General features: G+C 47.9%; 1 long non-coding RNA gene and 1 other non-coding gene across 2 annotated transcripts; one reads left to right on the plus strand and one right to left on the minus strand.

The window, feature by feature from the left end:
• Nucleotides 1-954: 954 nt before the first annotated feature.
• Nucleotides 955-1,016, minus strand: LOC142870344 (U7 small nuclear RNA). The gene has a single exon (XR_012918755.1). It is a non-coding gene; the product is annotated as a U7 small nuclear RNA (small nuclear RNA).
• A 2,456-nt stretch (nt 1,017-3,472) lies between these two features.
• Nucleotides 3,473-9,769, plus strand: LOC142869949 (uncharacterized). Its single transcript, XR_012918471.1, has 3 exons — nt 3,473-3,701; nt 4,650-4,884; nt 8,979-9,769. It is a non-coding gene; the product is annotated as an uncharacterized LOC142869949 (long non-coding RNA).
• The last annotated feature ends 5,117 nt before the right edge of the window (nt 9,770-14,886 follow it).

Below are 14,886 nucleotides of genomic sequence, written 5' to 3' on the forward strand. Positions count from 1 at the left end.
CCCCAATCTCTCCAGGCCTGCTGTGTCAGGATAGCAATACTGCTCAGAAGGGAACCTTCTAATAAGGGTGGCTCACACTTCCAGAGCCTTCTATGTCCTGCATGGTCTCTGCACCAATCTGCTTCAGGACTGAACCTCTTGGAGAAACACAGACAAGACATAACGCCCTGCTAAATATTCTAGGGCACTGGCTGTTCTCCCAGGCTGTGGTACGGATGTGTAGCTCCATAGGTACTCGCCTCCATGAAACCTGTACACATACAGGCTTCTAAAAATGCACCAGGATAAGTGTCATTCATTTTTTTTCATTAAAACAAAATGCATAATGTTAAAAGACAAACTTTAGTTGAATTACATGTAATAGAGTTTAACTGAGGAAAGAATGATTGTAAAATCTGATAGCCCCACAAACCAGAAGAGATTCAGAGAGCCTCCCCAGCTGCCACGTGGTTGGAGAGGATTTATGGACAGAAAAAGGAAAATGATGTACAGAAAACAGAAGTGAGGTACAGACGCGGCCCGATTGGCTACGGCTGGGCGTTTGCCTTATCTGACCACAGCTCGGACAGTTAACCACCTGTGATTGGTCAAAACTCAATGATTGGCACAAGAGTAGGTTACAGCCAGTTACACATCCAGGTAGGCTACAGTTCACTATGTATGGAGCAACCTTTAGGCAGAACTTAAAATATGTAAAGAGGCAGACTTAGACTAAACGTAATTGAATAACATTAACCATGTAATTATGACAGACACTGTCCCAGGCACAGTCACTGGCCCCAGGAAGCACTAAGTCAGCAGAGAGGCAGGTTACACTGCAGGAGCCTCCTGTTCTGATAAAGAGAAGCCCTGGTAAAATGGAGCCAGAAGAATAACATCTTTTTTTTGTCTGTTTCTTCATTGTAGTAAAATACACATACGCTTTGCCATTTTGCCCATTTTGTTGTAGTTGTTGGGGGGTTTCCGGTAAAAACTGGAAAGCCTGTTACACAGATTTTAAAAGAACTGTAGCACTCACCCATTTTTCTTTTTTTTTTTTAATTTCTAATTTAATTATCTTTCCTAAGGCTATGGAAGACAAACCATTTTTAAGTGTACAACTCAGTAGCATTAAATACATTCACAATGTTGTGCAACCATCATCACCACCCATCTCCAGAACTTTCCCCAACCAGAAACTCTGTACCCATTAAGCAATAACTCCCCTCTCCTTGCTCCACCAGCCCTTGGTCACTTCTATTCAACTTTCGGTCTTTATGAATTTGGCTAATCTAGGTACTTCATATAAGTGGAATCATATTTGTCCTTTTGTGTCTGGTTTATTTATTACACATAATGCATATATGTTAACATACATGTTTTCAAGGTTCATCATGTTGTATGGTGCATCAGAATTCCATTCTTTCCTAAGGCTGAATAATATACCACATTTTGTTTATCCATTCATCTGTTGATGGACACAGACACGGGTTGTTTCCACTTTTAGGCTACTGTTGTTACAAGTATCTGAGTCCCTGCTTTCAATGCCTTGGGTCCTATCTCGGAGTGGAATTGCTGGCTCAGATGTAGGTCTATGTTTATTTTGGGGGGGAAGCACCAAGCAGGTTTCCACAGCAGCTGCTCCATTTTGTATTCCCACAGCAATGCACGAGCAATATAATTTCTGCACATCCACCAACACTTGTAATTTTCTGTTTTGTTGCTCATAGCCACCCTAATAGGTGTGAAGTGAAGAACAATCTATGAGCTGAGCATGGAAGAATGCATAGAACCAGTCAAGCAAAGAATGGGAAAGGAATATTCCTCCAGAAGAGGCAGCGGTGCCTGCAAAGGCAGGAAGGCCTCAGAGTTCTGGGACCTCCAAGTAGAATGGAGAAGTGTGGAGGCCAGGGAAAAGGTTGGGGTGCCAGAGAAAAGCCAGATGCGGAGGGCCACGGAGGTGGCCCCGGAAGTCAGGCTCTCCCGATAGCAGCGGGCCTCGGGAGCGGAGCAGCACGGTAGCTTGGAAGAGAGCGCAGGGTCTGCAGGCAGCCACTTTGGGCAGGAATTCCCAGCCCCCTCATCGACTGCGCGTCCTTAGCAAGTTACTCAACCTTCAAGCTTCAGCCTCCTCGGCTGTCAGCAGGGATACGACTGTACTTTGTCACAGGATAGCTAGGAGGTTTCAACGCGGCAATCCATGAAAATCACTTCACACAGCATCTGACCAGGACTTGGGCTCCCCGATTGTGAGCCATTGTTATGAAGAGGTGTTAATGGTCATCCTGATAAAACAGCAATAGTGCATTCACCCGAGGAAGACTGAGCATGGCCAGGCATCAGCCACCACCCAGCCACCATGGAGGACACAAAGGTAAGCCGAGCCTCTGCCCAGTGAGCCACTGGACTCTGGAGTCAGAGAAGCTGGGTTAGAATCCATGGTACATTATGTAAATTTTCTGCCAAATGACTGGTGTCATTATAAAAGAGGAATAGACACTGGAGATGCCTGTGCACAGGGAAGAGGCCACATGAGGGCACAGCAAGAGGCAGCTGTCTGCAAGCCGAGGAGAGAGGCCTCAGGAGAAACCAACTCTGTTGACACATTGACCTTGGACTTCCAGCCCCTAGAACTGTAAGAAAGTAAAGTTCTGTTGTTTAAGCCCCCTCGTCTGCGGTATTCTGTCGTGGCAGCCCTGGAAAGCTAACGTAATCCCCACTCGTTGAACTCGCGTATGCCGCGTGGGCCAGTCGGCGTGAGTAGAGAGGAGGCACGTCACTTCCGAGCAGCAGATGTAAGAGCCTGCATGCGGCTGTGCTGTGGGCTCCTTCCCCCTGCCCCAGGACAGCAGCCTTCCTGACAGAGGCTGCTCCATCACCTGGGCCCCGAGTGAAGCTGGCGCTGGGCAGAGCTGAAGCCAGCTGTGATGGACAGGTAGCACGAGTGAGAAATAAACTTGTGTTGTTGTAAACCACTGGGCTTAGGGTTGTTGTTACTGCAGCGCAACCTAGCCCGTCCTGTTTTAGAATCTAAGCTTCATGGCTGTGATCTTGGGTGAGCCTCTCCCTTTTCTGAGCCTCATTTTCCTTACGTATAAAAGGGGCATGTCAGTGCCTACCTTGCAGGGTTCATTCTTTCACTCAGCCGTGGTTCCTGAGCACCCACCACATGTCCACACTGTGCCAGGCCCCCAGTACGGCCAAAGCAGCACCTTTATGGTCCCTGCCCTCATGGACCATACAAAACATAAGGAAATGAACAAATAGATGATTACGAACTGTGACCATTACTGTGGTAGGCAGAACAATGGGAGCTTGAAGATGTCGGTGTCTCAACCCCCAGAATTTGGGAATATGTTACGTTACATGGCAACGGGGAAGTCGGTTGGCAGATGGAACTAAGGATTGCTGATCAGCTGAACTGCAAATAGGGAGATTATCCTGGATTACCTGGGTGGGTCCTGTAATCACCAGGGTCCCTGACAGTGGAAGAGGAAGGCAGGAGGGAGAGAGCAGAGAGATGGCAGCAGGAGAGGGACACAGCCTGCTGCCGCTGACTCTGAAGATGAGGAGGGACCGTGAGGCAGGTGTGCAGATGCCTCAAGAGCTGGGAAAGTGAAGAAAACAGACGCCACACTGGAGCTTCCAGAAGGAACGCAGCCCTGCCAGCACCTTGACTGTAGCCCAGTGAGACTCGTGTTGGACATCTGACCTACAGAGCTGTAAGATAGATTCGCACTGCTTTAAACCGCTAAGTTTGCGGTAATTTGTCACAACAGCTGTGAGAGACTGAACTGATTGGAAGGAGAAAAACAAAGGGCTGCAATAGAAAACACGGGAGTCAGGGTGACAGCTTTTGGGGGTGTGGTCAGGAAGGCTCTGCACACCTGAAACGGGCAGGGCCATAGAGGATGGACAGGGCTGGACAGGGCAGGCCTCGTGGTTTTCATGGAGGTTTAAGAAATTAATGACGGTGACAGCTTAGCCTCTTGCTCTATGCATAGGAAGCGATTCAGCACGTAGTAACTGTGATTGTAAGATTTATGCATAGTTTTAAGAAAAAATATAGAAAGTGAGAGAAAAAGCCATGTACCTTCAGGTCCCCATGTCTTTGCCTGTGCTTTGCCACCTGTCTAGGGCACCTTTTTCCTTTGTCCCTGCCAGGTAGAACCCCGTGCTAGTGCAAGGGGAGGCAAGGACAGATGGCATTCCAGCTCCTTCCCTGAGGGTTCTAATCTCTCAGGTACACCGGGTGCAGTGGGAGGCCGGGGTAAAGGGCAGGAGAGCGGAGCTGCAGCTGCAGTCCCCCGGTGTGGGGGCCTGAAATGACAAGAGAACCAACGGCAAAGAGGCAAAGAGACCTTCTGGTTTGTTCCTCAATACCCCTACTCCCACATAAAAAATTGTGAGGGAAACACATGCAAAGTCACATCATTTATCATCATGATTATTGCTAACCATAAGAAGTGAGGTGGGAATTTGAGTTTCTAATTCTATTCATTGTTCAAGAAAAAAAAAAATCAAGGTTTGTGGACTGTTCTTTCCTCCTCTTTAAACCATCTGGTTTATTCTTTTCTCGTTGGTGATCAAGGCTTTGAGGGAAGAACAGGAAGCATAGTCTGTTATACTTCAGAAAACATTCTTTCTCTTGTCCCTTCTGTCTTTTGCAGGAAAATGGCCTGGAGCTAGTGTTGATGGGCCCAGCTTGCAGCCAAGGCCAAGGGAACTTTCTGAAATTTTCTCAAATCCTGGTCACCCAACTGTGCCTACTCCATTCTTATTTATTGAACACCCAAAGAGCCATATCAAATATGTGCCCAAAGTTCTAGAATTCAAGGAACTTTGGTCATGTAAAATGTTTTCATTTTCTGCTCCTCAAGCCTACCATACTGCTAAGAAAAAAAAGTGAGTAGCATGGTTTCTGTCTCCCCAGGTTGCTGTGGCTGCTTAACTGGTGGGTGGCATCGGCCCCTGGGGCTGTGTGGGAGTCACCAGGCCTGTGCGCTTGTACGCTTGTGTGCTCTGCTCTCCGGTCTGTCCCGGTCCGGAGCATTTGCCTTCTGCCGCCACCCGACAGACTCCTTCCCCATCAGACCGCCTCAAGCGGACTGAGTTACTATTTTACTCTGTGATCTCATAGAACTTTCCATATATATCTTTTTTTTAATTTTGTTTTTTTTTTTTTTTTGAGACAGAGTCTTGCTCTGTTGCCCAGGCTAGAATGCTGTGGCATCAGCCTAGCTCACAGCAACCGCAAACTCCTGGGCTTAAGCAATCCTCCTGTCTTAGCCTCCAGAGTAGCTGGGACTACAGGCATGCACCACCATGGCCGCTAATTTTTTCTATATATTTTTAGTTGTACAGCTAATTTCCTTCTATTTTTAGTAGAGATGAGGGTCTTGCTCTTGTGCAGGCTGGTCTCAAACTCCTGAGCTCAAGCCATCCTCCCGACTTGGCTTCTCAGAGTGCTAGGATTACAGGCGTGAACCACCACACCCAGACTTCCATATACACCTTCACTGTAGTTTTTTATTTGTCTGCCTCCCTCATTGGACTGTAAGCTCCTACAGGCAGGGAACTTCTCTTAATCATCTGTGTACCCCTGGGATCTAGCACAGTGCCTGAAATCAGTAGCTAATCAGTCAATACTTCTCAAATGAAGGAAGGAAGAAATGGGAGAATGAATGAGTGAACTGTGGGCCCTTCTGTTGTTTGCATCTGTAGCCAAAGCTGCCTTTACACTTTGGCTTTCAGCTTGAAAGCCTGCCAGACCATCCTAGATTTCAGCAAAGTGTACCGGCAAGCCTAACTTTTGATGGTGGAAACTGCTTTTCATATTTCTTTTGTGCCCCCACAGCATGTAAGGTACCATAGGCCTTGGATCCATAGCTGTTGAGGGAGAGCCATTGTGTCCAGCTCCGCAGACTAGCCAATCCTTTTGTCATAATTTAACACAATCCTTGTGTTTTGAGTGTCACCTGTTAAATGACCCTGGGCCTGGGATTTGCATGTAGTTTTTAGTAAGCAGTTTGTGGTCAGGAGGTATTTGTCAGAGCTGGGATTTAAGCTGTGACACAAACAGCCCCTCACACAGTAGGTGACCCTGTGAAAATAGTTTGCGGCTGGACGGACAGGTGTGTGTCCAGGTCTTGCGATGTGCACTGTGCCCCCTGCTGACGTGAAGTGGAGACCACCCAAGTGTCCATCAACCGGAGGACACCTAGAGTGTGGGACTCTGACTTTCTGAGTCTGCGGGATCAAGCCGCAGGTCTTGCACCATGAAGAGTCCCCCAGGAGGCTGGTGGGGCAGTGACTGTCCCCGGGAGACAGGTGACTTCCCCGAGCATCTTCTCCTTTTATGTGCCGGTAGTCACCACTCCTTCTGGCCCTACAGACAGCACAGGGCTCACTGGCCCTGGGTTTCTTCAGTCTAACCGGGAGGGGTCCAGAGCTGACAGTCAGCCCTTGTGAAGATGAAAAGCACCTACCTTCAGGGGCCAGGAACCAGGAGAAACTGACAAAGCAGCCCGTCTTTTAGGAAGCCAACAAGTGCCAACCAGGGACCATGCAGGGAAATAGCTAAGACTATTCTGCTGCTAGACTATCTGGGTTCAAATCTTGAGTCTGTCACTTGCTGTGTGACCTCGGGCACCTAGTCTCTTTGGGCCTCAGTTTCTATATCTGCCAAATGGATATGGTAATAATTGTACCCTATCTCATGAGGTTGTTGAAAAGCTTGGAAGAGTTAATAGGTAAAAGTTCTTGGGAGAGCCTTCGTGGGCATATTGGAGTCTGAGGCAAAAGGAAAAATCTGTTATACTGCTCTTGTCTTTATTTAAAATTTTGAGATTTTGTTTATAATGAATTTTGCTTTAATTTTGATTTTTAAAAATATTGCATTAATTTATTATTTTTCTTGATGACTGATGCTTTGATACCCCCTTAAACTTTGCATCTGAAATGAGAGCCTCAACTTCCCCGCCCTGGTCCTGGTTCTTAGAACAATCTTTGGTGGATACCAAGTTCTAGCCGCTATCCTTCCATTGAGCACCTTTCTCCGCCCTGATTCTAGAAGTCTTAATTGTCATGACAGAAAATTCACGAATGCATAAGAAAGAAATAAACATCGCCCATACCCATTTCCTTCCTGGAAAGGACTATCGTTTACATCGGAGTGCACATCTTTCCAGGCTTTTTTCTTTTCTTTCTTTCTTTTGAGACAGAGTCTCACTCTGTTGCCTGGACTAGAGTGCTGTGGTGTCAGCCTCGCTCACAGCAACCTCAAACTCCTGGGCTCAAGCCATCCTTCTGTCTCAGCCTCCCAAGTAGCTGAGACTACAGGCATGCACCACCATGCCCGGCTAATTTTTTCTATATATTTTTAGTTGTCCAATTAATTTCTTTCTATTTTTTTTAGTAGAGACGGGGTCTCGCTCTTGCTCAGGCTGGTTTCTAACTCCTGACCTTGAGCGATCCCCTGTCTCAGCCTCCCAGAATGCTAGGATTACAGGCGTGAGCCACTGAGCCCGGCCCAGGCTTTTTTCTTATGTGAATAGATATTTTTTAATTGGGATCATATTTCATATACATGCTAGTATTTTTTAACATAATTATTTATTAAGTGTTTTTCTATCATAACATAAGCTTCAATTATGTGTTTTTTTGACGGACTAATCGTCTTTCTCATGAATGTAATGTAATTCATGTAAAAGGTCCTCAATTGTCAGACATTTTGTTTCTTTTTTTTTGTCCTGTTTTAAGTGATCTTGTACTGACCATTGTATCCATTATTAGTATTGATTATAAGCAATATCTGGTTCAAGCTTGTTTTTTTTTTTTTTTTTTTAAAGAGACAGGGTCTTCCTATGTCGCCCAGGCTGGTCTCAAACTCTGGTCTCAAGTGATCTTGCCACCTCTGCCTCCCAAATTGTGGGTATTACAGGCATGAGCCACCACACCCAGCCTCAAGCTCACTTAAATAGAATAAGGTGACTGTGTGTTCAGGACCGGGCTGTCTCACAGAGCCCAAGGGCCAGAGTGTAGCCTGACTTCAGGCACAGACCAGACCAGGAAGTGAAAGGTACCAGGAATTGAGATGCCAGCTCTCCATCACTCACCTCCCCATCTGTGTCATTCTTTCTTCTACTGACTCCACGTGGTGGGAGTTTCCTAGGTCTGCCATACAAGGCGTCATATATTGAAAACACCAGAAATTTATCATTTCACAGTTCTGGAGGCCTGAAGTCTGAAATCAAGGGGTCAGCATGACCCTGCTGTCTCTGAAAGCTAGGGGATCCTCCCTGGTCTCTTCCAGCTTCTCGTGGGTTTCCGGCAGTCCTGGGCGTTCCTTGGCTTGGAGACACAGGTTTCAGATCTCTGCCTGCGTCATCACATGGCTTTCTCCCTGCGTGCCTGTGTGTCTCTGTACCTGTGTCTCTTCTCCTCTTATGAGGATGCCAGGCTTATGGGAACAAGGGTCCGTCCTACTCCTGTATGATCTCATCTTAATTACATCTGCAATGACCCTATATCCAAGAAAGGTCACATTCCAAGGTACTGGGGGTTAGGGACACAAGTCAACCCATAACACACACACACACACATATATATATACTTGGAATATATTTCCAAGTATGGAAATTTCTGACACTGGCCACAGTTTGGGTAGATATTTAAGGACCAGAAAGGAAATCTAAAAATAACTTTTTATTTTGAAAGAAATTCCAACTTATAGACAAGTTACAAGAATAAAAATAGTACAAAAAATTCCCATCTATCCTTTTCCCAGTCACTGATTATTAACCAATTGCTTTATCATTTGCTCTCTTTCTTTGTGTGAGTATGCATGTGTGTGTGAGTGTGTGTGTGGTTATTCTCTTACATAACCACAGTGCAGATATCAACTTTAATTTAACATCGATACAATACTTCATCTAATTGTGTCAGCTGACCCATTAATGTCCTTTTTTTACAAAACATTTTTTCTCCCTCTTTCACAGGATCCAGTCTAGAGTCAGGTATTGAATTATATTGTCATGTCTCTTTAGCCTCTACTAATCTGGAACATTTCTGTGGCCTTTGCATTTTATGGCATTGACACTTTGGAAGAATACAGTCTCTCGTCCTGCTTTTTAAAATATAACATTCTTCATTTGGGCTTATTGAACTTTCCTTGCGATTGGACTCATGTTGTATCCTCTTGCCAGGAAGGCCACATGAGTGACTGTGGCTCTTTTCTTCACGAAGCCCTCACTGGTCCAGTCATCTTGCTTTCCCAGATCCCAGCAGGCAAGCTTCTCCTTCACAGGATCGGATACGGCAGAGCTGAGGAAGGCCTCAGAGGATACGACCTGAACCTTCTATTTTATGGTGGGAGGAGTGGAGGTGGCTCGCCAGGAAGAGAGCTCAGGTGACCTGGCCAAGGACACTTACAGAGCATGTGCTCAGCACAGTATAGGCTTTCAAGAAACATCCTCGTTCGACTTAGTTAACGGCATATCAAAGACCAGAACCACGTTCCTTGACTTGATTCCCAGATTCAAGCTCTTTCCCCCATAATCTGCTGCCTCCTGCAAGACTTGTGTGACTCCTCCAACCCTCCACACTCACGGTTCTTTGCTGACGTCCACAGGAACACAAGTGACATGTGCAAACACGCCCATGGCACTTCCAACCTGCCAGGCACCACTCTAACTTTGTCTTCTGCTCAGGAAGCCCAGTGGGCTTTTCATAAGTGAAAGCGATGTTATTAAAAGGCTACCTTTAATTACTCTATACTTTAGATAAATTAGCCAACGGTTTGCAGATGTGAGTACTTCATATTATTAGCAAAAAGTCACTTGCCTCATACCTAATAGCCAATGGTGACGCTGTTACGACACAGCGGCTACAGTTGTGGCTGCAAACCTCCTCCATCTAACTCTAAGGGACTCCCAGGTGCCGGTTCTGAGTTCTGGTCACCCAGACCATCTTTCCAGATAGGAGCAAAGAACTGTCCCCAAGCACCAATGTTGAGAGGGACTCTTGTTTTAGGGCTTGTGGCAGAGACTGTGAACTATCAAAATCCTTTCCCTTCTTCGTCTGCAGTGACAGAATTATAGCCAGGTACACACTGCCTGCTACACTCCTCCCCCGCCTGCCCTGGCAGGTGTCCAAGGCCTTGGCAATGGAATGAGAGCGGAAGTGATATTCACAACTACTTACCCTGGGAGTCTCTTCTCTCTTCCCACCCGCTGGTGGGAAGGGATTAATGTCAACCCTACAGACCCTGGGTTACAAAGTGGACTCAGGTCCCATTTCCTTGGAACGTACTTCTCTCTCCCCACCCGCTGGTGCTTAGACGGGGGGCACCCCAACTTCTACCATGCAGACCACACAGTGCCCTTGGGGATGCTGGGGCAGTGACACGGAAGGAACCCAAATCTGGAATGACCAGGAAGATCGGTGTTGTGCACTGACCTGGACCCTCACTGTGTAGCTGTTACTTTAGAGAGAAATAAGATTCTGTAGTTTTAAGCCATTATACTTTAAAATCATTTGCCTGGCAGTTTAGCTTTACTTTGACTAATACAAAGCTTAATGTTGCCACAGTGAAGAACGTGGGCTGACATGCCAACACAGAGGACTGGGCAGACCCAGCCAGGGACACGCACGTCTTCCCGGGGCGCCTGGGAGACAGGCGACACCTCCTCTCTGGACCTTCTGGTCCTTTCTGAGGCTCGGGTCACAGGCAGAGGAGGGTCTAGCTCCCAGCAGGGAAGAGGCAGGTGAAGGCTTTTAAAAAAAATTGTGAAAATACTCAAAACATGAAATCTATCACTTTACCATTTTTAAGAGTACAGTTAAGTGGCATTAAGTATGTTCACCTCGTTGTGCAACCATCAGCACCTTCACCGGCAGAGTTTTTTCATCATCTGAACGGAAACTCTGCCCCCAGTAAACATGAACTCCCCATTCCCCCTCCTCTAGCCCCTGGCAACCACCGTCCTACTGTCTGTCTCTGTGAGCATGACTACTCTGGACACCTCGGATTCGTTCTATTTGTTTTTTTTTTTTTTTTTTTTGAGACAGTATCACTGTGTTGCCCGGGCTAGAGTGTCCTGGCATCAGCCTAGCTCACAGCAACCTCAAACTCCTGGGCTCAGGTGATCCTCCTGCCTCAGCCTCAGAGTAGCTGGGACTACAGGCATGTGCCACCATGCCAGGCTAATTTTTTCTATTTTTAGTTGTTTGGCTAATTTCTTTCTATTTATAGTAGAGACAAGGTCTCATTCTTGCTCAGGCTGGTCTCGAACTCCTGAGCTCAAGCAATCCTCCCACCTTGGCCTCTCAGAGTGCTAGGATTACAGGCGTGAGCCACCGCGCCAGGCCAGATTTGTCCTTTTGGGAGTGGCTTATGCCACTTAGCATAATGTTTCTAAGGTTCATCCACGCTGTAGCATGTGCCAGCATTTTTTTTCTTCTTAAAGCTGAATCACATTCCATTGCATGGGGAGACCACGTTTGTTGACCCATTCTTCTGTTGGTGGACACTTGGATTGTTCCACCTTTTGGCTCTTGTGAACAGATGGAGGCTTCTACTCTGGGCTGTCCTCTCCTTTCTGGGTGCGCCAGCCGAGGAGGTTTTGGATACCTCATGGGCCTTTGCCTTGCCAGGGAGTGGGCCGGAGCAGATGCCTAGGCTGAAAGCGAGCGAGAGAAGAGGAGAGGGGTGGGGAACAGGAGAAGCCATCACTGGGCGTTCGCCATGTGCCAGGCCTCACATACGTGAACCTGTTAACACTGCTTTTGTTAACGGCAAAACGTTACAGTGCTGGAAAGGCTTGCTCCTTGAAAGCACAGACTGTTAGAAACGTTGCTGTTGGAGATATATAAAGAATGGAATATCCCTCTCTTCTTTGAAGGACCTGAGTCATTTTGACACTGAAAAGCCTCAATTCCCAACTCAGGGCTTTCTGGACATGGCATTGCACGTTCATCTTCGTAGTTCCAAGGAAATGGGACCTGAGTCTGCTTTGTAGCCCAGGGCTGACATTAGTCCCTTTATACACAGTCCTGTTTTGCTTTAAGCCTATTAAAACACGACTTCATTTAAATGTTACCTATACTCTTCCCTTCTCCTAGAAATCCTGTTTCCTCCTTTGTCGCCCGAGGCTTACTCTGCAGTCCCCGAGTGCCCCCTCGCTGCAGCAAGCCCAGACGCCTCTCCGTGCCACCTGCAGGTGTCCCCTGCGGTCTTTAGCACATGAGCATTCCACGTGTCGTGTCACGTTACACATTACTATTCTCATCTTACTGAAGGGGACACTGGTGTCCGGAGAAGTTCTCTGCGAGGCATCAGCTGGGTGGCCCGCAGGCTGGGAGCTGGGCCCGTCCGCAGGCCAGCTCACTCACACGTCTGGAAATTGTCACTGACATTAGCTGCTGGGACCTCAGCTGGGGCCGGTGGTCGGAACACCTGCACGTGCCTGTCCCCAAGGTCTCTTCTCCCGGGCCAGTGGTGCTGTCCTCTCTCGCCTGGAAGCTGAGTTCCCAGAGTGAGCGTCAGGAAGAGGAAGCTGCCAGTTTAAGGCCTGGGCCTGGGAACGGACACTGGCCAAGCAGGTCGGAGGGCCCAGATCGAAGGGAAGGGGACATACACCCTACCTCTCAGTGAGAAGAGTGTCAAAGAATTTTGAGGCCATGTTTTAAAACAGCCTTTGGAATTTTACTTTATTAAGGAGTTAGAAATGTATTCGTAGTTTGGAACGCCCTCTTCCCACCTTTCTGCTGTTGAAATCCTGCCTGTCCTTTGCGGCCTGGCTGAAGTCTGTCCCCTTCCTGCTCCTTTCTCTTTGCTCTCAGTTGAAATTAATCACAGCCGCATCAGCCCTTCCGAAGCTCGCCTTTGTCTCTGGCTTCCCTTGTCCCTTCCATGGCTCCGTAAGCCAGTGGGAAGCGAGATGGAGTTGATTTATCCTCCTCGTAGGGACTGACAGCGCACCTGACACAGGTACCTTGTACCCATACATGAGCGTCAAATAAATGATACAGCTGGGAAGGCAAGGGGGTAGAGAGAAGAGAAAGAGGGGTCAGGGGGCCAGTCCCTGGTTTCCCCTGGAGGCCTCTGGCTGTGTGTTTGGGTGGTGACTTCCCTCAGCAGTATCTGAGTTCATGCCAAGTAAACATCTAGGAGGAAGCATTGTTGGCAAATTCAGCACGTTTCCCTCTGCAGGGCTGTAAGTGCTTCTGCGGCTTTAAAGATCCCAGCCAAGGACAATCATAAATGATTTTTAATGTAGCACGGCAAACAGAGATAAGTGGGCATATGTTACCTATCAGGAAACTTCCATAAGGAGGCATTGAGTAGGGTAATAGTATCTCCACCCTCTATGTCATCCAATGAATCAATTAGGCGGCCCAAGCACCGACTCCGTAGCATTTGGTTGTACGTTCTGGTCTGGCTTTGCGTTCCTAAATAATTTGAAAATTCTCCAGGCAAAGCTAAAACCAGCAACATATGGCGGCCTCTGCCAAAGCGAGGTCTGAGGCTGAGCCTTCGTTGTGGCTGTCGCTGCTCTAGCTGTGAGTGCAGCTTCCTGTGGACAGAGGACCCTCCACCCCCTTCCTGACTGTCCTGCGATGCCGGCTCTCCAGCTGGACCTTCGCTACACGTCGTGGAGAGCTTTATGCCTCATACCCCATGACATGTCCGGGGCTCATCTTAGAATCCTCTGGTGTCCTGTGTTGGTTTGCATCCATCTGCTTTAGGACTAGACTATGCCGGATGATGTGCTGACTCTCTTCTCCAGAAGCAGAGATGGTCTGTACAAATCACCTTGCTCGATCTCCCCTGTGGTTCAGAGGTTAAAGCTCTGATGCTAACACAGCCAAGGAACAAAACCCGAGGGTTTAGTCTAATGGGCGACAGCCAAGCTCACCTGCCACAAAGCAATTCCCCTCTTCTCCCCCGCCTGGCACCATCCTTATTATTTGCCACTCGGGACGTAGCAGGCGATGGCTAATGCTTTGTCATGCCTCTAGTCTGTCACTGCCTCTGACGCATGGTCTTCCAGCATGCTAGCTCTGACGCTTCCTTAACATCCTGCCATGGCTCTGCACGATCTTCGGGATAAAGTGGGAGAAGGTTGGGAAGAAGGAAATCTCTGTTCAGTACCTCTTTTCCCATCAAACGCTTTCTCATCTGCACCAAGACACCCACCATCCAGTTGCTGGAACCAAAAATCTCATTGGCTCTCTGTCCATCACTCGCTCCCGACACTCGCTAGCAGGTTCTGACAGCTCTAGCACCAACACGAATTCAAAATCTGCCGACATTTTCCAACAACCATTACCCTGCTGGTTCCAACGGTTACCTGGACTTGCAGTGGCCTCGCAGGGTCCACAGTGGCGGCTCCCTGCTGCAGCGGAAGCCGTGGCCTGCACCAGATCCCGTGTCGGGATGCACACTCATTCCCCAGCCGTTGAGAGTGTTGGCTGCTGTCACCTCAAGGCCGTGTCCCTCTGTTGGCCAAAAAGAGCAGCCTCGCCCAAGGTTATGCCCCCTCCCTACCTCCAGTTTGCTTTATTTTTATACCAATTTTTCAGTTTAAAATGCATCAGACATTCACTGGGCAGGGAGGGGCTGCAGAGGGGGAGAAGGAGGGGGAGACGGCACAAGTAAGCTGCAGTTAGCCAGGTTTCCCATTAACAAGTGCTCCTCCTGTAATCCTAGCACTCTGGGAGGCCGAGGCGGGTGGATTGCTTGAGGTCAGGAGTTCGAAACCAGCCTGAGCAAGAGCGAGACCCCGTCTCTACTATAAATAGAAAGAAATTAATTGGCCAACTGATAGATACAGAAAAAATTAGCTGGGCATGGTGGCACATGCCTATAGTCCCAGCTACTTGTGAGGCTGAGGCAGGAGGATT

The sequence above is a fragment of the Microcebus murinus genome, chromosome 3 (genome assembly GCF_040939455.1).
Source record: "Microcebus murinus isolate Inina chromosome 3, M.murinus_Inina_mat1.0, whole genome shotgun sequence".
NCBI classification, from domain to species: Eukaryota; Metazoa; Chordata; class Mammalia; order Primates; family Cheirogaleidae; genus Microcebus; species Microcebus murinus.